This window comes from Notolepis coatsorum, assembly GCF_963971535.1.
Source record: "Notolepis coatsorum genome assembly, chromosome: 16".
Lineage (NCBI taxonomy): Eukaryota > Metazoa > Chordata > Actinopteri > Aulopiformes > Paralepididae > Notolepis > Notolepis coatsorum.
In genome coordinates this window covers 56,723,994-56,749,601 of record NC_140180.1, presented here as the reverse complement: position 1 = coordinate 56,749,601, position 25,608 = coordinate 56,723,994, and positions in this window count along the sequence as shown.

The following is a 25,608-nucleotide window of genomic DNA, read 5'->3' as shown; positions in this document are numbered from 1 at the left end:
TCAATCAATGGGTAAGAGAGCTGTATCGTAATTCTGTATAACAGTTAACTAATTATTTTCGCTAGCAAGATCTCATTTGATTATTCAATCCAGCAGGCAAGTTTAAAGAAATATAATCTGATTGATTGAGGTAATGAGGGACTTAAAATTAGCCTATAGATAACGCATTTAACTTGTCGGCGAGGCGATTGAGCCGTATTGCAATCTGTCAATAAAGTCTTAAATCAATTAATCAATCAATGCCGTTAGAGAATCAGGATCTCTGCCATCGATACGTGCTGGCTTTTCACCTAAAGCGGCCTCGCGCATTTAGCCTGAGTCGCAAGTCTGGCTTGAGTTAACGAGACTGAATCCACCTTCGTGGAACAGGAAAATCCCGGCTTCAAACATCGGGTTAACTGAAGCTGGATAATGACATCTTGATCGACTTAGTTGAACCACGTACAAGAAACAGGGCCCATGTGAGTCAGTCTGAGACTGGCTATTTATGTTCTATGTAGGCTATCTTGTTGCAATTTAAAAATACTAATAATAATAGCCTCATTGAAAATACTCTTGTCGCTTCGTTAGTACAATTGTTTTTTTTTCAGAATTGTATGTATATCTGTTATTTAGTTAGGCCTAGTTTTGTTAGGACATTTCCGTCGACATAAGTAGATTTTTCGTTTTTTGTTTATTTATTAAGTTATTTATTATGGTTAGACATTTTTGTTAAATACATGCTTTTGATTTTTTTGAGTGGCGAGTGACGTTTTTTGTTGCTCACTAATTTCTCGCCACATGTCAAGCATACAGGTAAGCCTGCATGTTAGTAGTGAAAGCAAATAAATCTTTCCACGCTGAATTAAACCCTCTGTTTTTTTTAAGTAATTTATTTGTATCCATGGTTAGCTTATTGGGGGGTCGGAAACTCAAGATTAGCCACCTGCAGACGGCAAGGAGAGGCGCGGGGTGTAACCTATATTTTAGTTGATGAAATATTAAACACTTTTTTATTTCAGTTCACAGTATCACCTCAATCTCTAAAATAAGAGGTGTTCCTTTTCAAAATAAAATGATAAATAAATAAAATTGCCATTATTTATTTCAAATGGTTTCCCTTTTAAACCGACAGGGAGCCACTGCAGAACGGGTTGCCGACCCCTGCTCTAGAGAGAGTACTAGGGCCCCGTCTACTAGATCATTATATGATCTCAAGTGGATTGTTTTACAGTCCCGGGCTTAATCTCCTTTTCATATTCTATATTGTCTTTTCTATAGGAGCTTTTGGAGTGAGGCAAAACCTACTCTACCCTTAAAGTCTATCTGGCAGCCATTTCTGTCTGCCATGTGGGTGATGGGGGCGCATCCTTTGGCCTGTCTTTCTTTCTTTGTTTGATTTTTCATGTCAGCTGAGCCTAGTTTCTAAACCATTGGTTCCTTCTTAGGACCTGGCCCTGGTGTTGGAGGCTATGTGTGATGCTCCATTGAACCTTTGCAAGAGGTTGAGCTTACAAAACGGCCCTGCTGCTCACGCTTGTTTCGGCTAAGTGTGTGGGTGAGCTTCATGCTTTGTCAGTTCAGCCAACGTGTATGCAGTTTGCCCGGGCCGGCTCGAGGGTTTTCTTCAGGCTCAATACAATTTAGCCTTTTCATTCATTATCTACATTTATATCAACCAATTGATAGTGGAGCCTATTGCCATACACATGTAAGGGTAGTGACCTCCCTCTGGGTGTATAGGCTCATTCTACCAGAGGCATGATTGATTTATTGATTGATTGAAAACCTTTATTTATCACCTTAGGGAGATTCAGGTGTCCATCACAGCATCAACAGCAATTAATACATGTTAAAACAAAGACGGACATAATAAATAGAGCTAAATAGAGCTAAACTATAACTAAAATATAGCTAAAATTTGAGCTAAAAAGAGGCGAAGGAGAGATGAAGGGGGGAAAAGTATTCAGGTTGTTGTTATAGTCCACATATCAGATCCTCTATTTCAAGGGCCCTGTTTAAGGGTTCCCCTGTGAGTGAGATTTGTGCGCTGGCCACTTTGGTGACTCCCAGCACTTAATTAATTATTATCATTTTGATGTAACTTCCCCTAGTTTAGGGGTATCAGCCTATCAGGTCATAGTATTCTCATGCCCTAGGGGATGGAGGAGCTATAGAACTGATCAGATGGGCTCTCAGTATGAGGATCTGGGTTCGGGGTGTGTATTAAACACCCATAGAGTGAGTTGTGTCGAAAGAAGTTGACTGAAAGAGCTGTATCAAAGGAAAGGATGACAGCATAGTGAGCATACGGTTACCTCTGGGGAGGGCGGAGCTCCCCAGGTGCTCTCCAATCCTTTTGCCCAAAGCTGTGTGTAACCCCTGGTTACTAGAGCTCCTATGACACAAGACAAGAGCAACTGCATCCTAGCATTTGTTTTATTAATTGTGTAACCCCTGGTTACTAGAGCTTCTATGACACAGGACAAGCGCAACTGCATCCTAGCATTTGTTTTATTAATTCTAGGGAATCGGAAGTATTGTATAGAAATAGTGAGTGAATACTTGATGCAACGAATAGTTAATGACTCCAAAACTGATGTAACATTGAAATGAGATTTGACCAATCAGAGCGTTAGGCCCGCCTCCTACTTTTAACCTTGAACTCTGTTTAAGACCAGATTTTCGGGGGTCAAGTCAAGAATGACACCAGGTGGATGTTAAGATGTCCCTCGTGTTGGAAATAATTGTAACATGAGAAAGAATACGTGATATATGATAACTATCAGCAGATTACTGATAGAAGAGTAATTGAGGCCCTGCTGCTCATGCCTGTTTCGGCCAAGTGTGTGGGTGAGCTTCATGCTTTGTCAGTTCAGCCAACGTGTATGCAGTTTGTGATTGAGTCATCTTGGACTCAAACCTGACCTTTAAGAAACACATAAAGAAAGTGAGGAACACCATCAACTTCAACATTTCCAACTTCAAACAAATACGGCCCTCCCTAACACTTGAAGCCGCCAAGTCATACCTACACTGTATGGTCTTCTCCCACATTGAATATTGCCTTCTAAACTGGTCATTTACTGGGGCCACAGCCATGAAACCCATAGAACAACAGAGCATTGAAGGTATATGACAGGAAACAGTACTCATACCACCACTGTAAAATCCTGGATAAGCATCAAATAAAAAATGTTGAAAACCTCAGACGTTATAAAAGTTCCTGCTTTGTATATAAATGCCTGCATAGATTAGCTCCTCCCTCTCTCAAGGAGTTTATCCACGAGAAAAGGAACACTGGATTAGCCACTAGGTCAAACACCAGAGGGGATTGTGAGGTCCATTTTAGAAAGACCGCCTTCAGCAAAAATTTTCTATCGATAAAGGGAAGTGGAACATGGAACAGCCTTCCGGTCCCCTTAAGGGAATGTACCACCGTGTCCACCTTTAGGGGCCAACTCAGGAAATGGCTGTTAGACAGCCAAATATGCACTCATTAGGGATGTTAGTGATGTTGTACTGACTGAATGTCATGTTAGTGTGGTCATGTCAGTGATGTCAGTTTTTATGAATGAACGTTGTATGGTCCGTTTTGTGTTTGTTTTATGTTAGGACTACGGGTGGAAATTAGCCCTGTGCTATTCCCGGCATATTTACGTCCTTATCATGCTGTGATGTTATGCATACACTCATGTAAATGATGTTCATTAATTTCCATTGTCCTTAATAAACAAATCTTAATTCTTAATTAAGAGCAGTATATGAGAGAATACTTCTATGATACCCTGAGTTGATTTCGGAAAAAGAACCTTAGTGGATATTGTGAAAAGTGCGGGAACGGATTTACCATACACTCGTCGACGGTTGCTCAAGTTTCAAGTTTCAAGTTTCTTTAATAGTTGTCATACAGAAGTACAGAATACTTTTATACAAAATGCTTCTTACTGTTGCGCTCCAGAGACTGTGCAAGACAAGATAAGTATGAAATAAAATAACATAGTAAAATTAGAAGTAAAAAAAATGAGGTCACAGTGTTCAGTTTAGACATATGTACAATGTTCGATGCAGAATAGACGTAGTTACCATACAATATACAATACTGTGCAGTGTACTAATATACAATACTATATAGTGCAGGCAGAAATGGAGAAATGGGACGAGGTGCAATTTAGGTACAATTCACAGTAGGTGTACGAGTTGTAGTGCAAATCCTTTATCAATAAATATAAAGTGTAAGTGTGTTTGTGTGATCTAAAGTGTGGAGAGTGGGTGCTGCAGTGTGTTGTTTGTTTGAGTGAGTGTGTGCGTGTGGGTGTGTGTGCTGTGTGCATTTGATGGTTGTTGCATAGTGATTATTGTTCGTTTAGCAGCCTGATGGCCTGGGGATAGAAGCTTCTTCTGAGTCTTTCTGTGCTCGCCTTAAGACTCCGGTATCGCTTGCCTGACCGCAGCAGTTCAAAGAGGCAGTTGTTTGGGTGGCTCGAGTCCTTAATAATTCTCTTAGCCTTCCCCTTGCACCGCTTGTTGTAAATGTTCTGGAGGGTGGGAAGCCCCCCTCCAATTGTGCGTTCGGCTGAACGTGTCACTCTTTGTAGTCTGCTACGGTCTTGTGCAGTGCTATTCCCAAACCAGGAGGTGATGTTGCCGGTCAGGATGCTCTCTATTGTACATGAGTAGAAGTTCCTAAGGATCTTCTGACTGACTTGGAACTTCCTTAGGCGCCTGAGGAAGTAGAGGCGTTGTCGTGCCTTCTTCACAACACTGTCAATGTGTGTGGTCCATGTCAAGTCCTCGGATATGTGGGCTCCGAGGTACTTGAAACTGTTCACTCTCTCAACCGGTGCCCCGTCGATGCTGAGGGGGCTGTAGTCCTTGACCCCGACCTCCTGAAGTCCACAATCATCTCTTTTGTTTTGCTGACGTTCAGGGAGAGGCAGTTCTCCTGACACCACTGTGACAGGTTCTCTACCTCTTCCAGGTAGGCCCTTTCGTCGTTGGCAGAGATCAGGCCCACCACTACTGTGTCATCAGCAAATTTGATGATGGTGTTGTTGTTCCGCTGTGCTACGCAGTCATGTGTGTACAGGGAGTAGAGGAGGGGGCTCAGAACACAGCCCTGGGGGGCCCCTATGTTGAGCGTGATGGATGAGGAGGTGCAGTTGCCGGCTCTTACCACCTGGGGTCTGCCTGTCAGGAAGTCCAAGACCCACTGGCAGAGGTCATAGTTCAAGCCCAGGTCCCTGAGCTTGGCTATGAGTTTGGAGGGGACTATGGTATTGAATGCTGAGCTGTAGTCGATGAACAGCATTCTCACATAGTTCCCCTGCCTCTTGTCCAGGTGTGATGCTGCTGTGTGCAGCACATGGGCTATGGCGTCCTCCGTGGACCTGTTGGGGCGATATGCAAATTGCAGAGGGTCCAGGTTGATGGGGAGGGAGGAACAGATGTAGCCCTTCACTAGCTTCTCAAAGCACTTCATGGCTATGGAGGTGAGGGCTACAGGGCGGTAGTCGTTGAGGCAAGCGGGCGTAGATTTTTTGGGTACAGGGATGATGGTGGACTTCTTCAGACAGGTGGGGATGACAGCCTGTTCCAAGGACAGGTTGAAGATGTCAGTGAATACCGGGGCCAGCTGGTCGGCACAGACTTTTTGTGCGTTCGGCTGAACGTGTCACTCTTTGTAGTCTGCTACGGTCTTGTGCAGTGCTATTCCCAAACCAGGAGGTGATGTTGCCGGTCAGGATGCTCTCTATTGTACATGAGTAGAAGTTCCTAAGGATCTTCTGACTGACTTGGAACTTCCTTAGGCGCCTGAGGAAGTAGAGGATGCCGTCCGGTTCTGCTGCCTTCCTGATATTCACTTTTTTAAAGATCCGTCTCACCTCATGCTCTGTTACCCTGAACACTGAGTCTCCATCAGCAGACCCCCCCCCCCCCCATTGCCGTGGTTTGTAGGCTGGTGTTGTTATTCACAGCCTCAAACCTCGCATAGAAGGAGTTGAGATCATTTGCTAAGGAGATGTCACTGTTCAGTTTGAGGGGGGTGCCTTTGTAGTCTGTCATTGTTCTGAGGCCCTGCCACATGCCTCTAGAGTCAGCCTGTTCAAACTGAAGTTCAACTTTATCCCTGTAACGCCGTTTTGCCTCTATTACTGCTCTCCTGACGTTGTATCTTGCCATCTTGTGTTCTTCCATGTTGCCTGTCACCAGCCCGGTGTTGTATGCTGATGTGCGCACTTTCAGAGCCTCACGGACGGATTTGTCTACCCAGGGCTTTTGATTTGGGTAGATTTTAATTTTGGTGGAGGGGATTGTTTCTTCTACCAGAGTACAGACATAGTCAATCACCGTTTCGGTGTATTCGTTAATATTGGCTGTGTTATCACGGAATACACTCCAGTCTGTGCATCCAAGTGCAGCTTGGAGTGACTCCTCTGACGTCACGGCCCAACGCTTAACCTCTCGCGAGACCACCGGCGTTCGCTTGAGACTTTGTTTGTACTTTGACAAAAGGAAGATGGCGGCGTGATCGCTTTTACCGAATGGACTAAGAGCCTGTGACTTGTACCCATTCTTAAATTGCGAGTATACATGGTCTAATATGTTCTCGCCTCTGGTGGGACAGGTCACATGCTGATAGAAATTCGGCAACACCTTTTTAAGACGCGCGCTGTTGAAATCACCCAGAACCAAAATGGCAGCGTCAACATTAGCTGTCTGGAGTTTGTTTACCTCGTCGTGAAGTTTTGAAAGTGCGATCCCAGTGTTCGCGTGTGGTGGAATGTACACTCCGATGAGGATGATGGACGTTAACTCTCTTGGGAGGAAGAAGGGTCGACATTTTATCGTGATAAACTCCAGGGCCCTCATTCATCAACGTGTTCTACGCACAGATCTGTGCTTACCCTGTGCGTACGATCATTTCTAGGCAAAGAGTGGGATTCATCAATTTCAACTTGAACTTGACTTCGTGCTTACATCTACGCACAGTTCAGACCTGGCGTACCTAGCGCCCAGTGGTAGAATATATTATTACAACAAGGAAATGAGCTTCTGTGCATAATAACACTGGCACGTTCTGTACGAACCGTTCATTATAGTTCATTGTAAAATAGCAACAGTAGTGTAATTATGGTCAAAACCCTATAAATAGCATTCGGAATAATAGATCTTTCTCTCAGAATGAATGCAGCATGGTTTATATAGCGTTATCGGAATATACGGGGTGTAGGCTACTGACTGACTGCGCTCCGCGTAGCTTGATTGATTGATTGATTGAAAAGTTTATTAACAGATTGCAGAATGGGTACAGTACAGTACAGCTCAGTACATACAATTGTTAATTGGGGATGCAGACCAACTTTCGTCTTGTTTACATCAGGGTCCCCCATTTTCAATTCATCATAAATCATAAAGCTCAACTCGTTATTATTCTGCGCAGACCGCAGAAACACGGGAACGTTTTGATTATATTTAAAAGGCTTTACGTTAAACGAAACAAGTGGAACTTCGAAGCTGTAAGCAGAATACAAGTCATATGAATATAGTGTTCTTCCCCCTTTTTACTGTATAAGAAAGAATAGAAAACGCATTGCAATGACACTATAGTGGACAGACTATGTATATGATGGGATTCAAGTTCGCGTTTTTGTTGCTCATAGGCATGCTGTCAGAGTATGATATCTTAATCAAACATTCTAGAACATTTGTCGTCACAGATCATGTCCTAATAGAACATAGGCTATGGCATGGATCGTGATATTGTGTGGACTGTTATTATTACTGTACACCGGTACCACCCATTGTGACAACAGCCTTGTGAGTCCCGCACACAAACATGATGGAATTCAAGTTCATGTATTGAAAGGCAGGCTATCATACATGCAGTGAGATTCATTGTTCTTGTATATGCTCTCGTATTATATTGTTTATATAGGCTACCCAATACTGACATCAAAATAGATTGTAGTATGCCTCTAGAAATCATATGCAGCAGGTAGAAAATTGACGGGAGATCCATCGCGATTTGGAATAAAATTGAGGAGAACTTTAATCCCTGGGGTATTAATCAAACAACACGGGAAAACGCAGTCATATTCCAGCGCGGTCTTTATTAGCCGACAACAAAATAGATGCATCTAAAAATCATATAGCCAATCGAACACAACTAATAAAGGCATTCATATTACAGCACGGTTATAATGACACACAACCAACGCCAAACAGTGGTCAACGAACGGTCTTTATTAGTATTTTGAGCTGTCCAGGCAGAATTGCAGCAATGGTCTTAGGGAGCCGTTGATATCTGACATCACCGTTTACGAGTCCGCCTTTTATTTATCCGACAATACGCGATAGTGTCTTCTTGGTTCGACAGCAGTGAACAATCTTCGTGGAGTTTCTCAGGGTTCCGCTCGGGTCCGTCCATTATTTCACATCCCATGGGGGGTGTTTCCTCATTTTCATGACCATATATGGATAATCATGCACGAGCATTGACGGTAGAACAAAGTGGTATTCATCAACACGGAGGACCATAGAGCCTGCGTACACACGTGTGATGAATGCCGACTTCCCTGTGCGTACGCTAGTTCTACATTCCGTGCTTACGTGTGGAAGTAGGTCAAGTTCTACGTCCACGTTGATGAATGAGGGCCCAGGGCCCTCATTCATCAACGTGTTCTACGCACAGATCTGTGCTTACCCTGTGCGTACGATCATTTCTAAGCAAAGAGTGGGATTCATCAATTTCGATTTGAACTTGACTCCGTGCTTACATCTACGCACAGGTCAGACCACACTTACCTGACGCCCAGTGGTAGAATATATTATTACAACAAGGAAATGAGCTTCTGTGCATAATAACACTGGCATGTTCTGTACGAACCGTAGTTCATTATAGTTCATTGTAAAATAGCAACAGTAGTGTAATTATGGTCAAAACCCTATAAATAGCATTTGGAATAATAGATCTTTCTCTCAGAATGAATGCAGCATGGTTTATATAGCGTTATCGGAATATACGGGGTGTAGGCTACTGACTGACTGCGCTCCGCGTAGCTTGATTGATTGATTGATTGAAAAGTTTATTAACAGATTGCAGAATGGGTACAGTACAGTACAGCTCAGTACATACAATTGTTAATTGGGGATGCAGACCAACTTTCGTCTTGTTTACATCAGGGTCCCCCATTTTCAATTCATCATAAATCATAAAGCTCAACTCGTTATTATTTTGCGCACAGACCGCCGAAACACGGGAACGTTTTGATTATATTTAAAAGGCTTTACGTTAAACGAAACAAGTGGAATTTCGAAGCTGTAAGCAGAATAAGTCATATGAATATAGTGTTCTTCCCCCTTTTTACTGTATAAGAAAGAATAGAAAACGCATTGCAATGACACCATGCAGATAGTGGACAGACTATGTATATGATGGGATTCAAGTTCGCGTTTTTGTTGCTCATAGGCATGCTGTCAGAGTATGATATCTTAATCAAACATTCTAGAACATTTGTCGTCACAGATCATGTCCTAATAGAACATAGGCTATGGCATGGATCGTGATATTGTGTGGACTGTAATTATTACTGTACCGGTACCACCCATTGTGACAACAGCCTTGTGAGTCCCGCACACAAACATGATGGAATTCAAGTTCATGTATTGAAAGGCATGCCTACATCATACATGCAGTGAGATTCATTGTTCTTGTATATGCTCTCTATTATTGTTTATATAGGCTACCCAATACTGACATCAAAATAGATTGTAGTATGCCTCTAGAAATCATATGCAGCAGGTAGAAAATTGACGGGAGATCCATCGCGATTTGGAATAGAATTGAGGAGAACTTTAATCCCTGGGTATCAATCAAACAACACGGGAAAAGGCAGTCATATTCCAGCGCGGTCTTTATTAGCCGACAACAAAATAGATGCCTCTAAAAATCATATAGCCAATCGAACACAACTAATAAAGGCATTCATATTACAGCACGGTTATAATGACACACAACCAACGCCAAACAGTGGTCAACGAACGGTCTTTATTAGTATTCTGAGCTGTCCAGGCAGAATTGCAGCAATGGTCTTAGGGAGCCGTTGATATCTGACATCACCGTTTACAAGTCCGCCTTTTATTATTTATCCCATAATACGCGATAGTGTCTTCTTGGTTCGACAGCAGTGAACAATCTTCGTGGAGTTTCTCAGGGTTCCGCTCGGGTCAGTCCATTATTTCACATCCCATGGGGGGTGTTTCCTCATTTTCATGACCATATATGGATAATCATGCACGAGCATTGACGGTAGAACAAAGTGGTATTCATCAACACGGAGGAGCATAGAGCCTGCGTACGCACCGTGTGATGAATCCCGACTGCCCTGTGCTACACTAGTTCTACATTCCGTGCTTACGTGTGGAAATAGAAATGTTCTACGCACACTATTGATGAATGAGGGCCCAGGTCTGGCTAGTTAGCATCAGAGAAACCCTTGGTGAGTCTCAAACAAGAGAAATGTGAATAGAAAGTTGTGTTAACATGAGAATTTAGTGTAATGTGAATATTAGAACGTTGTGTTAATATGAGAATTTAGTGTAACGATTAGCGTTACCCTGGCTAATTAGCCAGCTTGTTGTAGCTAGTTGCCATAATAAGCAGTATAACGTTAACTGGAATGTTGCAACATTGCTCCTTACAAGCACGCAGGGCCGATATACAGACATGCGATGCATGAAAACAGAATGAAAAGAGTGAACCCATTTTCAGGTTGTAAATGCACTTTATTGTATATGGTTACAAATGCCAATTTTATTTATTTTTATTTATTATCTTTTTTCCCCCTCCTTTTTTCCGATTTTTCTCCCATCCCACTGTTAGTCGTTATGCCAATTTCCAACCCCCTTCCTGGTTGTTGCGCACTCCCCCCTACTGTTGGTCCGGGAGGCCGGAGACTGTCACATGCTTTCCTCCGACGCATGTGCAGCCAGCCGGCAGCCAGCCTGGCAGCGCAGATTCTCACCGGGAGAGTGTAACGTGTGGGAGGCCGCACTACCTCCCTCCAGATCCTACCCTCGCTGTGCAGGCGCCCTGACCGAACTGTAGGGGTCGCTGTCCACAACGCCCAGGACCCACCCATCAGCTTTCCCACCCCTAACACTGCCAATTGTGTTAGTATGAACGACCAGCCAAGCTGATAGCAACGCCGAGAGCTGGATTCGAACCCAGCGTCTCCAGCGTTGATGGCGAGCGCCTTGCCCACTACACCACAGCCGCCCACAAATGCCAAATTGAAGATACTTTATTGAATGAGACATTGATATGCACTTATGGTTTTGTATTGCAAGGCTGGGTTTTTGAGTTGGAGTTGATTTGGATCCTGGATTCGTCTGTTCGTCGGCTGGTTCCTTGGACTGTATTGGCGACGACGAGAACGAGAACGACCTGTGAAGTGAACGACAAGTACAGAGTTAAAGCATGCTTTCTACAGAGCGGTGGGATAAGCTCACATTGTTTCCCACAGGATTTTGTGAGACTGTGGTGGGTGAACCTTGGCCCCTCTAGGTTAAATAAGTTTGAGAGCAAAATAAAGAGGCTAGATCTATGATGAACTTTGTGCTCAAAAGACAAAATCGACTAGAGCATACATTTGAGCCATCAAAGAAATTAAGCAAAAGTGGTTACCTGTGTTGAACTGGTTTATTTTTTAGAAAATAAAAAAATATACTGGATTACTATTACGACTACTACCACTGCCAATACTACTGATACATCCCTATTGGCAAACTTTATATATAAAAAAAAAATACATTATACAACTGTGGTGGGACCAATTAGACTGTGGGAAACACTCACTCCACTCCACACGTTTCCCAAGATGGATTCGTATCACTGAACTGAGTTAAAGTACCATGGACACCAAGCGTCCTGAAACACATGGACAGAGTTTAATCACAATTCATGGAATGAGTGAAATCGTTGTTTGTGAATTGATAGAGATAACTGAATTGTAATAGGATTCAGATTCAGGTTCCTTGTTGTTAAGTATACAGCTCAGGGAAACCTTTTTTGTTTGTTTAATTGCTTTTGGGTTAACAGAGCTTTTGATTTAAGATGGTTGGATATAAGGGTCTCCTTTTCAAAGATTTAGAGTCCCGGTTCCTAAAACATAGCTGATCCATTTAGTTTAAGTTATAAATTAACATAGCATATATAATATTAACATAGTAATATTAACATAGCATATATATAATTAAAATAGCATATATAATTAACATAGCATATAGATAATATTAACATAGCATATATATAATTAAAATAGCATATAGATCATATTAAAATAGCATATAGATAATAATAAAACCAGTGAGTAGATATAATTAAAATAGTAACTAAAGTAGTGGAACCAGGGAAGGTTTAAGCATCAGACCCAAGGTGTTTTGTACATATTCATTTCTCTTTGTTTCATTCATTGTACAGTGTATTCTCCTGATCTGTGGAAAGAAAATTAACCAAAGAAGGTAAAGAAGAATTAAAAGAGACACGCATTCCCTTACCTTCAAACATAGATATTTTGTCAGTGTGCTTCATTCTTGTGCAGACCATCTCTCTTCCGAGGTGAACTTGGTTTCTTCTGATCTGGCCCAAACCCACCTCATACCTTGTCTAGTTACTAAACTAGTGTTACATGTGTATAAGAGCTTCAAGCCAATTGCATTGAAGATGCTATAACCCATAGTTGTGAACCAAGGCTACACAGTAGCCGGACAGTTTGTGGCACTCCAAGTGGCAAAAAAATTATTTGGAAAACCTCAACAGCAATGGGTCTCATTCCCGAACGGATTTACAACCAAAAATGTCCTCTCAGGCAGATTTCTGCCCGTTAGGGCTGTTAGTGCGATTCCCCACATTTTCCTGAAATCAGATTTGAGCATGGCTGAGAGCAGATTTAAGAGTGCTGAGGAGCAGATTGACTAATTGAAAACTGTATTAACTTGACAGACAGTGGGTCTCATTCCCGAAAATGTTTCAAAGATATATTCTGGAAGACTTATCTTGGAACCACTGAGACATAATCAATGGGTCTCATTCCCGAACGAAGTTACGACAAAAAATTTCGTCTTAGCCAGATTTCGGCCCATTTAAGACATATTAGGGCTGGGAGTGGGAGTCCCCAAATTTTCCTGAGATCAGATTTGATCGTGGCTGAGATCAAGTTCACTCTGAGTCCTGAACGTGCTGGTAATGTCTTTTTTTTTTAAACTTTATTTTTTAGCGTTTATCGCTTTTCTGGTCAAGCATGACCGACAGAAACAGGTTGAAATGGGATGTAGAGCAGGGGAAGACATTCTGAGAAATGACGGCGGGTCCGGGAATCGAACTCGTGTCCCCCAGATCCGTGACGAGCACGGTTTTCCCCGACGCAGAAATAGCGCAGAGATATGCGGTGAGCTACGGGAGCTCCCCCACTGGTAATATGTCTTAAGTGGCTGAAAAGGTCGCACAAATTATATGATCTGATATCTGCTTGGAGAATGGCATTCTGTCTTAAACTCGAAAGCGCGTTCCCGTTCACTTCATTTGCATACAAAACAACGCCTCCAGAGCTCCTTATAAGGCAACTAGTGACGCAGCTGTGTGCAAATGGAATGGCGGAAGTGCTTTGCGAGTCTTGCGAGCTGCGTGATTACGAAACCTAGCGTCAGTCAGTGCCAATCAGAGAGCGTCTCCGAGAAATGCGGCTAGGTTTCATAATCACGATTGCGCGCCATCAAAACTAGATTAGATTAATGTATTGGCATCATATACAGCTCGCGGTACACTTGCCGCAGCGCGCGCGCGCACACACACACACACACACACACACGCGCGCGCAGTACTGTATATGAATGAATGAATGAAATATAATATATATAGCCTACGGCGGGCGTAATGAATGAACGCAGTATGGCTTATTATTCCATAATTAAGCCTATAGGCTACTGTTCATTCGTAGGCGCAAACAAGACTTGTTATGGAATATTAATGCAGTCTATTTCCACCGATTAGCTTTAGTTCTTATTTATTTATCCACTGTCATTTCAGTGTTGGTGTATAGGCTATATAGTGTATTTCAATATAAGTTTAATTGATTAATGATATATTCGAAGGAATGCAGGTTTATAGCTATATCAACCCCCTCCAATGTACAGTAAATGACCAAGTATGGTTTTGTCAATATTCCAATGTACAGTTTTGCTTGTACAGTGTAAGTCTATCCCCCACACACCCCTCCTACCCAACCTCCTCCAACAGTTTCTACGTCAAATGTACTCTCTTTTCTGGACTCTTTTTGTATCACAAACAGTACTGTATTTGCAAATCTGGTATGTCATAAATGTATAGATGTAGCAGAGCAGTACTGTCTATCTGTGTCGTGTGTGTCATATATGTTATGATGAATTGAAAATGGGGGACCCTGATGTAAACAAGACGAAATTCTTTCTCTGGTCTGCATCCCCTTATGTAATTGAGCTGTACTGTACTGTACCCATTCTGCAATCTGTTAATAAAGTTTTCAATCAATCAATCAATCAATCAATCAATCAAACAAAGGTCTGTCCCATTGTATACCAATCAATGGGATACATTGCATGTTGACCTGCATTCTTTCAAATGTGTAACAAATAAGAAATACAAATTCCACAGAAGGCATTACATAATTATTATTTTCAATCATTTCACAATAATTGCATAATTGTGTTTGAATATCTGAGTAATTAAAGTAATTATACATTTGTCCAAAATAGCTGGTTCAGATATGGTTAAGCAGCTGCCCTGTGATCAGATGAATCCATATTATTTATTTTTCCGACATCAAATGCGTAATTTCTTATCGTACAAATATTGTCATATTTATTTTAATTATCATTAAGTAATTAATTCCAAGGAGGCCTGTAGCATTGACGTGAAGGAATCACTATGAGAACACAATCTGTCAAATTATAATGACATTTTAAATTAGTCAATCAATCATGAGATTTGATCGTGGCTGAGAGCAGATTCAAGAGTGCTCCTCAGCACTCATAAATCTGCTCTCAGCCACGATCAAATCTGATCTCAGGACAATTTGGGGACTCCCTCTCCCAGCCCTAATATGTCTTAAATGGGCCGAAATCTGGCTAAGACGGAATTTTTTGTCGTAACTTCGTTCGGGAATGAGACCCAGTGTTCTCATAGTGATTCCTTCATGTTAACGCTACAGGCCTCCTTGGAATTAATTACTTAATCATAATTAAAATAAATATGACAATATTTGTACGATAAGAAATTACGCATTTGATGTCGGAAAAATAAATAATATGGATTCATCTGATCACAGGGCAGCTGCTTAACCATATCTGAACCAGCTATTTTGGACAAATGTATAATTACTTTAATTACTCAGATATTCAAACACAATTATGCAATTATTGTGAAATGATTTAAAATTATTATTATTTAATGCCTTCTGTGGAATTTGTATTTCTTATTTGTTACACATCTGTTTTAATGATTAATTATATACATTTGAAAGAATGCAGGTCAACATGCAATATATCCCATTGATTGGTATACAATGGGACAGACCTTTGTTTGATTGATTGATTGATTGATTGATTGATTGAAAACTTTATTAACAGATTGCAGAATGGGTACAGTACAGTACAGCTCAATTACATACAATTGTTAAGGGGATGCAGACCAGAGAAAGACTTTCATCTTGTTTACATCAGGGTCCCCCATTTTCAATTCATCATAACATATATGACACACACAACATACAGATAGACAGTACTGCTACATCTATACATTTATGACATACCAGATTTGCATACAGTAAATCAAATCAAATTTATTTGTAAGGCCCGACAACACACATTAATGTCCCCATGGGCCGGACACATCTTCTTTAAACAAGTCAAGAAGAAACATCACAATAAGTCAAGAAACAAAACAAGAACACCATAAGGTCCAACAAATTTAAAATAAATGCAAAATAAATGAATGCAATGCGAACACTCCCAGACATACCCCACGCGAAGGTAAGGAAAAACTCACTAAAACCTAGCAATAGGAGAAAATGCACCACACGCAATGTGGAGGAGAGAAACCTTAGAAGGGCCAATTCAAGGGGGATCTCCCTTCTTAGATGTCGGTGATAGTAGTGTTGCAGACGGACAGTTGGTAAGCATGCACTCATGTGTGTAGTGAAACACAGATGAGTGCATGCAATAGCAACTGAACATTTAGAAACATTTAAGATAGAGCTGATAGCAACTGAACATTTTGAAAGATTAAAGATAGAGCTGATAGCGGATCTATTTGAGGCACAGGAGCGGCACAAAGAGGGTCGCATCCTCCCCGTCTTAATCACGGGACGTCCGACACTCCGGTCATTACTCCGGGACAGCAACTGACAGGGAGACAGGGAGATGGGGAGACGGGGCAGACGTTAGACAGCTTGTGTGATTGTAATGGGTGGACATAGCAATAGTACATTGGAGGTATATAGCCTATACACCAACACTGAAATGACCGTGGATAAATAAATAAATAAGAACTAAAGCTAATCGCATGGAAATAGACTGCATTAATATTCCATAACAAGTCTTGTGTGCGCCAGTATGGCCTACGTGTCTAATGAACAGTATTGTGAGGATTGGCTCGTTCCCCGCCACACGCTTCTTCAAGGTACTGTGTTGATTGGTGCATTCCCCGCCACACGCTTCAGGAGCGATTACCAATTCCATCACGCACCTGTCGTAGTTTGTGATTAGCGCTCCAGAGGCTTCATATACTCGGACCTTCTTTCAATCGGTGTCGGGTCGTTTTGATTACTACTGCTACTGCCTGTTCCCCCCCCCCGTTGTTGTGCCTCGTCTACTTTCCCTCCAGGACATCTTTGGATCGCCGCTGGTGAATATCTTGATTGCCTCGTTGCCCGCTTTACGCGTTTGCGCTTTGGTGAGTTTTGGAAACAAACCTTTTTGGATTATCTGTTTTTGTGTGTTTGGATAACACTGAAGAAATACCGTTTTTGTTTTGTACTGGACTCAGCTAAATTGTGTGTTTGGATAACACTGAAGAAGTACCGTTTTGTTTTATACTGGACTCAGCTAAATTGTGTGTTTGGATAACACTGAAGAAGTACCGTTTTGTTTTGTACTGGACTCAGCTAACTTGTGTGTAGTTTACACCGAAGATCAAGTCACTTGTATTTCATACTGGACTCAGCTAAGGGAGGACTGAACTGCACTGCCTCTGTGTACTGTTGGACTGTTGTTGATCTCTCTCTCTCTCTCCGTTTCCACTCCGAGTTGGATCTGGGAGTATCTGCAGAGCCGCAGCGGCGCCTACGCCGTTTCCCCACCTCTAACACCGGGAGGATCTGCAGAGCCGCAGACACCTCTGCCGAAGGCATTCTCCTTTTTTGTTGATTCAGATTTGTTATTTGGCTCTTTTTGATTCTGTAATAAATACGCCCTAGTGTTTGGCTGACTCTGACCTACCTGTCTGTGCCGTGCTGTTGAGGTCGGTTTCAAACCCTAACATTACGACCCGACCATGACGACCTCAGCCGACACAGACAGAGTCAGAACAGCGTTGGCGGTCCAGATTGAATTGACCAACGACCACAGCCTACAGTTAGGTGCGGCTGCGGCTGCTGTACAGGAGCTCCGAGCCCAGGTCCTGCCTATTCAGGAGTCCCTTGGCTCGCTGGCTACCCTGCCGACAGCCCAGGGTAATCAGCAGGCTGATATTCTTCACCAATTACAAACTCTGAGTGAAGCATTTAACGCCCTGCTTGTAACCCCACCTGCTTCAGGAGTCTTGGCCAGAGCACCCCCAGAAGTTCCCCAGACCCCCCGCACTTGTGACGGTACTGCGGTCCGTCCTGCTCCCACCACAACTGGTGGTTCCTTCCCCTCCTGTTCGGTGCCCGAGGAGGAACCCATGCAGCTGGGACGCTCACACCTTAGCCCGGCTGAACGGGAGGCCAGGTTCAGGTCCGGCCTTTGCCTCTACTGCGGCCGGGATGGGCACCGTATCTCCAACTGCCCCACCCGGCCAAAAGACCAGGCTCGCCGGGACCCCGGGAGATCCTGGTGAGCCGTTTTTCTCGTTCCCAGAACCGTGTACCACCTAGCCGTCTGATGAGCGTCACCCTGGCCTGGGCGGACCAACGGGCGACGGTGGAGGCACTCATTGACTCGGGTGCTGACGAGAGTTTCCTGGATTTCGAGTTTGCTACCCAGGCCAACTTTCCGCTAGAGGACCTCGTGAGACCCTTGGAGGTGTTCGCGTTGGACCAGCACCGCCTGGCTGACATCACTCAATGCACCTGTCCAGTCCTTCTCACCATTGCTGGTAACCACGTTGAGAGACTCCAGTTTTTTATCACCAGATCCCCTCTTGTCCCAGTAGTCCTGGGCAGGCCCTGGCTCGCGCTGCATGAGCCCCACATCGCCTGGTCCTCCGGTACCATCAGGGGGTGGAGCTCCGCCTGTCATGCCCAGTGTCTTCAGGCGGCGTCCTGTCCCTCGCCCCGGAGCCCCCTTTGTGAGCCGCCCCCGGACCTCTCGACTATACCCCCCGAGTACCACAACCTCGAGGAGGTTTTCAGTAAGTCCCAGGCTCAGGCCCTTCCGCCTCACCGGCCTTACGACTGTGCCATCGACCTCCGCTCAGGGGCTCCCCTTCCCGGCAGCCGCCTCTACAGTCTGACCGTCCCTGAGAAGGCAGCGATGGATAGATATATCTCTGAGTCCTTGGAAGCAGGCCTCATTCGGCCTTCCTCCTCCCTGGTGGCGGCCGGTTTCTTTTTTGTTGGGAAGAAGGACGGAGACCTTCGACCCTGCATCGACTATCGCCAGCTCAATGAGATCACCATTAAGAACAAGTACCCTCTTCCTCTCATGAACTCCACCTTCGAGCCTCTCACCCAGGCTACCGTATTTACCAAGCTGGACCTCCGGAGTGCCTACCATCTGGTCCGTATCCGAGAGGGCGATGAATGGAAGACCACCTTCAAGACTCCCAGGGGCCACTACGAGTACCTGGTAATGCCGTTCGGCCTCACCAACGCTCCGGCGGTATTCCAGGCGCTCATGAACGACGTCCTTCGTGACATGCTGGAGGGGTTTGTGGTGGTATACCTAGACGACATCCTCATTTTCTCCAAGACCCTCGAGGAACACATCCAGCATGTCCGCCGTGTGCTGGAGCGCCTCCTCCACAATCGGCTCTTCGTCAAGGCAGAGAAGTGCCGATTTCACTCCGACTCCATCGATTACCTGGGCTTCATCGTGGAGAGCGGCTTGACCCGAGCTGACCCGAGCAAGATCCGGGCCGTGGAGGAGTGGCCGGAACCCACCTCTCTGAAGGAGCTACAGAGCTTCCTCGGGTTCGCAAACTTCTACCGAAGATTCATCCGGAACTACAGCCAGGTGGCGGAACCACTTACCAGGCTAACCTCTCCCGCCCTGCCGTTCGACTGGTCCCCAGCGGCGTGTGCTGCGTTCCGTTCCCTCAAGAAGAGGTTCACCACCGCCCCGGTCTTGCTCCACCCAGACCCCAAGAGACAGTTCATTGTAGAGGTGGACGCCTCGGATACTGGACTAGGGGCTATCTTGTCTCAGTGGTCGGCAACGGACCAGAAGGTACATCCGTGCGCCTTCTACTCACGTTGTTTCCTCCCTGCCAAGAGGAACTATGACATCGGCAATCGGGAGCTGCTGGCGGTTGTGGCTGCCTTGGAGGAGTGGCGTCATTGGCTAGAGGGGGCCGAGGAACCATTCACCATTTGGACGGACCACAAGAACTTGACGTACATCCGTGCTTCCAAGCGCCTCAACGGCCGGCAGGCAAGATGGGCCAGCTTCCTCAGTCGGTTCGACTTCACGCTGACCTTTCGCCCTGGTTCCCGCAACACGAAGGCCGACTCCCTGTCCCGATTACACTCCAAGGGGGCTCCAACCACTGAGGACCCGACTCCCATCCTCCCAGAGGCCAGGGTGGTGGGAGTGGTCACCTTGGGCATCGAGGGGGTGGTAAGGCATGCCCTACGCTTCCATCACGCTCCCGGCAATGTACCTGTTCATCGCCTCTTCGTCCCCGACTCAGTCCGGTCCCGGGTCCTCCAGTGGGGCCATACCAGCCGGTTCGCCTGCCACCCAGGCGTTCATCGCACGTTCTCCTTCCTGGCTCGTCGATTCTGGTGGCCCACCATGAGGAACGACGTCAAGGAGTTTGTACTGGCCTGCGCGGTCTGCGCCTGCAGCAAGGCCTCCCACCAGGCACCCTCCGGGCTATTGCATTCGCTTCCCATTCCGAGCCGCCCTTGGTCCCATGTGGCGTTGGACTTCGTCACGGGTCTTCCTTCTTCCCAGGGGAACACGTGCCTACTGACCGTGGTGGATCGGTTCAGCAAGGGGGTTCACCTCGTGGCCCTTCCCAAGCTTCCCTCGGCGGCCGAGACGACGGACCTCCTGACACGCCACGTGTTCCGCCTCCATGGGTTTCCCCAGGACGTCGTCACGGACCGGGGGCCCCAGTTCACTTCCCAGGTATGGCGGGCTTTTTGCAAGGGATTGGGGGCAACGGTCAGTCTTTCCTCTGGTTATCATCCCCAGACTAACGGACAAACGGAGAGGATGAACCAGAGCGTGGAGTCTTCGGTGTGTGGCTGCCGAGAAACCCGCTTCTTGGAGCCGGTTCCTTCCCTGGGTCGAGTACTCCATCCACCGGCCTCTCACCTTTTGAGATATCCCTGGGCTACCAACCCCCTCTTTTCCCTGCACAGGAGTCGGAGGTGGCAGTTCCCTCCGTACAGGACCATCTCGACCGGTGCCGTCGGGTCTGGGAGATCACCAGGACTGCGCTGCTCCGGTCGTCGGAGCGCGCCAGTCGTGGGGCTGACCGGCGCCGGATCCCTGCGCCGACGTACCACCCTGGGCAGAGGGTGTGGCTGTCCGCAAAGGACCTTCCGCTTCGGTCCTCGGCCAAGAAGCTTAACCCCCGGTTCGTCGGTCCTTTTGAGGTTCTGAAGGTGCTCAGTCCGGTGGCGGTGAGTCTTAAGCTTCCTGCGTCCATGCGCATTCACCCCGTTTTATATGTGTCCCGGGTTAAGACTGTCTCTCTCAGTCCCCTGATGCCTCCTGCTCCGGTCCCGCCTCCTCCCGAGATGGTGGACGGACACCCCCAGTGGCAAGTCCGCCAGCTGATGGGCGTCCGACGGCGGGTTCGGGGGTTCCAGTACCTGGTGGACTGGGAGGGATACGGCCCGGAGGAACGGAGCTGGGTCTCCCGCCAGCTCATCATGGACCCCGGCCTGATCACCGACTTCCATCGTTCCCATCCGGACGAGCTCCCGTGGAGGCGGAGGGGGGGGTACTGTGAGGATTGGCTCGTTCCCCGCCACACGCTTCTTCAAGGTACTGTGTTGATTGGTGCATTCCCCGCCACACGCTTCAGGAGCGATTACCAATTCCATCACGCACCTGTCGTAGTTTGTGATTAGCGCTCCAGAGGCTTCATATACTCTGACCTTCTTTCAATCGTTGTCGGGTCGTTTTGATTACTACTGCTACTGCCTGTTCCCCCCCCGTTGTTGTGCCTCGTCTACTTTCCCTCCAGGACATCTTTGGATCACCGCTGGTGAATATCTTGATCATCCGTTTGGAGCTGCGCCTCGTTGCCCGCTTTACGCGTTTGCGCTTTGGTGAGTTTTGGAAACAAACCTTTTTGGATTATCTGTTTTTGTGTGTTTGGATAACACTGAAGAAATACCGTTTTTGTTTTGTTCTGGACTCAGCTAAATTGTGTGTTTGGATAACACTGAAGAAGTACCGTTTTGTTTTGTACTGGACTCAGCTAAATTGTGTGTTTGGATAACACTGAAGAAGTACCGTTTTGTTTTGTACTGGACTCAGCTAACTTGTGTGTAGTTTACACCGAATATCAAGTCACTTGTATTTCATTCTGGACTCAGCTAAGGGAGGACTGAACTGCACTGCCTCTGTGTACTGTTGGACTGTTGTTGATCTCTCTCTCTCTCTCCGTTTCCACTCCGAGTTGGATCTGGGAGTATCTGCAGAGCCGCAGCGGCGCCTACGCCGTTTCCCCACCTCTAACACCGGGAGGATCTGCAGAGCCATAGACAACTCTGCCGAAGGCATTCTCCTTTTTTGTTGATTCAGATTTGTTATTTGGCTCTTTTTGATTCTGTAATAAATACGCCCTAGTGTTTGGCTGACTCTGAACTACCTGTCTGTGCCGTGCTGTTGAGGTCGGTTTCAAACCCTAACAAGTATAGGCTTAATATATTCGAGTTACTTGTTTCATTAGGATTTAGTAGATACTATAATAATAATAATAATAATAATAATAATAATAATAATAATAATAATAATAATAATAATAATAATAATAATAATAATAATAATAATAATAATAATAATAATAATAATAATAATAATAATAATAAATAATAATAATAATAATAATAATAATAATAATAATAATAATAATAATAATAATAATAATAATAATAATAATAATAATAATAATAATAATAATAATAATAATAATAATAATAGATCAAGTTTAAGACATAATGCCATTCCCCAAGCAGATAAGATCATATCACGTTAGCCCCTTACGCGACTGCGATGTGCACGCCAGGGGCTTTTGTAACCGGAGTCACTCTCAGCTATATAGCTACCAGGCTCGTTTGGACCACCAAGCACAAATCTTACATGGTCCCAGCAGTATTGTTGCAATATTTGCTTTTGTCAGTAGGTGGCAGTGGTGTGTTGGGCTACTCAGCGGAACAGTCCTTTGTGTTCATGGTCTTCTCGTCATTCTGCCGCGAGGAACTCATGGAAGAACACCAGTCTCTTCATTTATCTTATCTGCATGCATGGTCTCATGTCTCAGACCTGCAACAACTGCACAACATAAATGTTTAGACAAGCTTAATATTTGGTTATTTGTGATACTACTAATTCAAAGTTATTACCGCATTTACTTTCAAACTAATTTGGTGGCGGAGTCAGTTTTTGTTACAGTTATACAGGCACTTGGCTGTTTTTAGAAAGTTCTCAAACTTCTCCTCCTCCCGCTACCTCCTCCTCCTCAGACTACAACTAACTCCTGCCACTACCTCCTCCTCAGACTACAACTAACTCCTCCTCCTCAGACTACAACTAACTCCTCCCGCTAACTCCTCCTCCTCAGACTACAACTAACTCCTCCCGCTAACGCCTCCTCCTCAGACTACAACTAACTCCTCCCACTACCTCCTCCTCATCAGACTACAACTAACTCATCCTGCTACCTCCTCCTCCTCAGACTACAACGAACTCCTCCTCCTCAGACTACAACTAACTCCTCCCGCTAACTCTTCCTCCTCAGACTACAACTCCTCCCACTACCTCCTCCTCCTCAGACTACAACTAACTCCTCCTGCTACCTCTTCCTCAGACTACAACTAACTCCTCCCAATACCTCCTCCTCCTAAGACTACAACTAACTCCTCCCACTACCTCCTCCTCCTCAGACTACAACTAACTCCTCCCGCTACCTCCTCAGACTACAACTAACTCCTCCCACTACCTCTTCCTCCTCAGACTACAACTAACTCCTCCCACTACCTCATCCTTCTCAGACTACAACTAACTCCTTCCACTACCTGCTCCTCCTCAGACTACAACTAACTCCTCCCACTACCTCCTCCTCATCAGACTACAACTAACTCATCCTGCTACCTCCTCCTCCTCAGACTACAACTAACTCCTCCTCCTCAGACTACAACTAACTCCTCCCGCTAACTATTCCTCCTCAGACTACAACTCATCCCACTACCTCCTCCTCCTCAGACTACAACTAACTCCTCCTGCTACCTCTTCCTCAGACTACAACTAACTCCTCCCAACACCTCCTCCTCAGACTACAACTAACTCCTCCCGCTACCTCCTCAGACTACAACTAACTCCTCCCACTACCTCTTCCTCCTCAGACTACAACTAACTCCTCCCACTACCTCATCCTTCTCAGACTACAACTAACTCCTTCCACTACCTGCTCCTCCTCAGACTACAACTAATTCCTCCCACTACCCCTACCCTCATTACTCCAACTCATACCCCCACTATTCTCATCCTCCTCCCGTTACCACTACCTCCTCCTCCACCACCACTACCTCTTCCTCCTCTGTACCACCACCACCACCACCACTACTCCACCACCACTAACTCTCCCTCCTCTATACCACCACTACCTCCTCCACCACTACCTCCTCCTCCATGACCACTAACTCTCCCTCCTCTGTACCACCACCACCACCACTACCTCCTCCACCACTACCTCTTCCTCCTCAGACTACAACTAACTCCTCCCACTACCTGCTCCTCCTCAGACTACAACTAACTCCTCCCACTACCCCTACCCTCACTACTCCAACTCATACCCCCACTATTCTCATCCTCCTCCACGTTACCACTACCTCCTCCTCCACCACCACTACCTCTCCCTCCTCTGTACCACCACTATCTCCTCCTCCACCACCACTACCTCTCCCCTCCTCTGTACCACCACTATCTCCTCTTCCACCACCACTACCTCTCCCTCCTCTGTACCACCACCACCACCACCACCACTACCTCCTCCACCACCACTACCTCTCCCTCCTCTGTACCACCACTATCTCCTCCTCCACCACCACTACCTCTCCCTCCTCTCAGTGGCGGCTCGCCACTAGGGGCGCTGGGGCGCCGCCCCCCCTGGTTAACCCTGGTTAAAAGAGAGAAGAAGAAAAAATATTTTTAATTTTAATTTTTTTTTATAGCCCTATAAATAATATAAACATGTTTAAAATGAATAATATTTACTCATTTTAAGTATGTTTGTGTTTTCAATGCAAAATATAATGTTAATATACCAAATATAAATAATTGTTTCCATGAACAGGAAGTGACTGTCTTATAGAGAATACGTTTCGTAGCCGCATTTCTCTCGGCCGCATTTCTCTCTGGCTAGACGCAATAGCGCTTACAGTGGGCGTGCACGCCGTGCACTGGTTTCATCGCTGTATCCGTCGCAGCCAATCAGTGCGTAACGCGCTGTGCGTTGAAATATGATGTATTATGAAGGAAGTCGGGCGCTTTTCCAAGCGATCTATTATCATTTAAGCAAGCAGCGCCAGTATTTTCCGTAGCCGCATTTCTCTGAGATGCTCTCTGATTGGCCGACGCGGCGACGACAGTACTTTTCCGTAGCCGCATTTCTCGGTTTTGCTTATAAGTGGACGATAGAACGCCAGGTAGTTTGCAGGATGTTCGATGCTGTGTGTTGTGTTGTGATGCAGTCTCGAGTCTGGACAGTGGGCAGTGGATATACATCGACAACAGTCTGGGGGACAGTCAGTGGACATACACTTTATCAAGCCCTCCGGCTGGACCACGTTTCAATTAAAACAAAGTGAGTTAATTCTCTCTCTCTCTCTCTCTCTCTTAGCCACTCAGCTAACGTTAGCCGCTGTTAGCCGCTCAGCTAATGCTAAACTAACTAACTAACGTGATTCCGCGATACCAGTTCCATTAGTG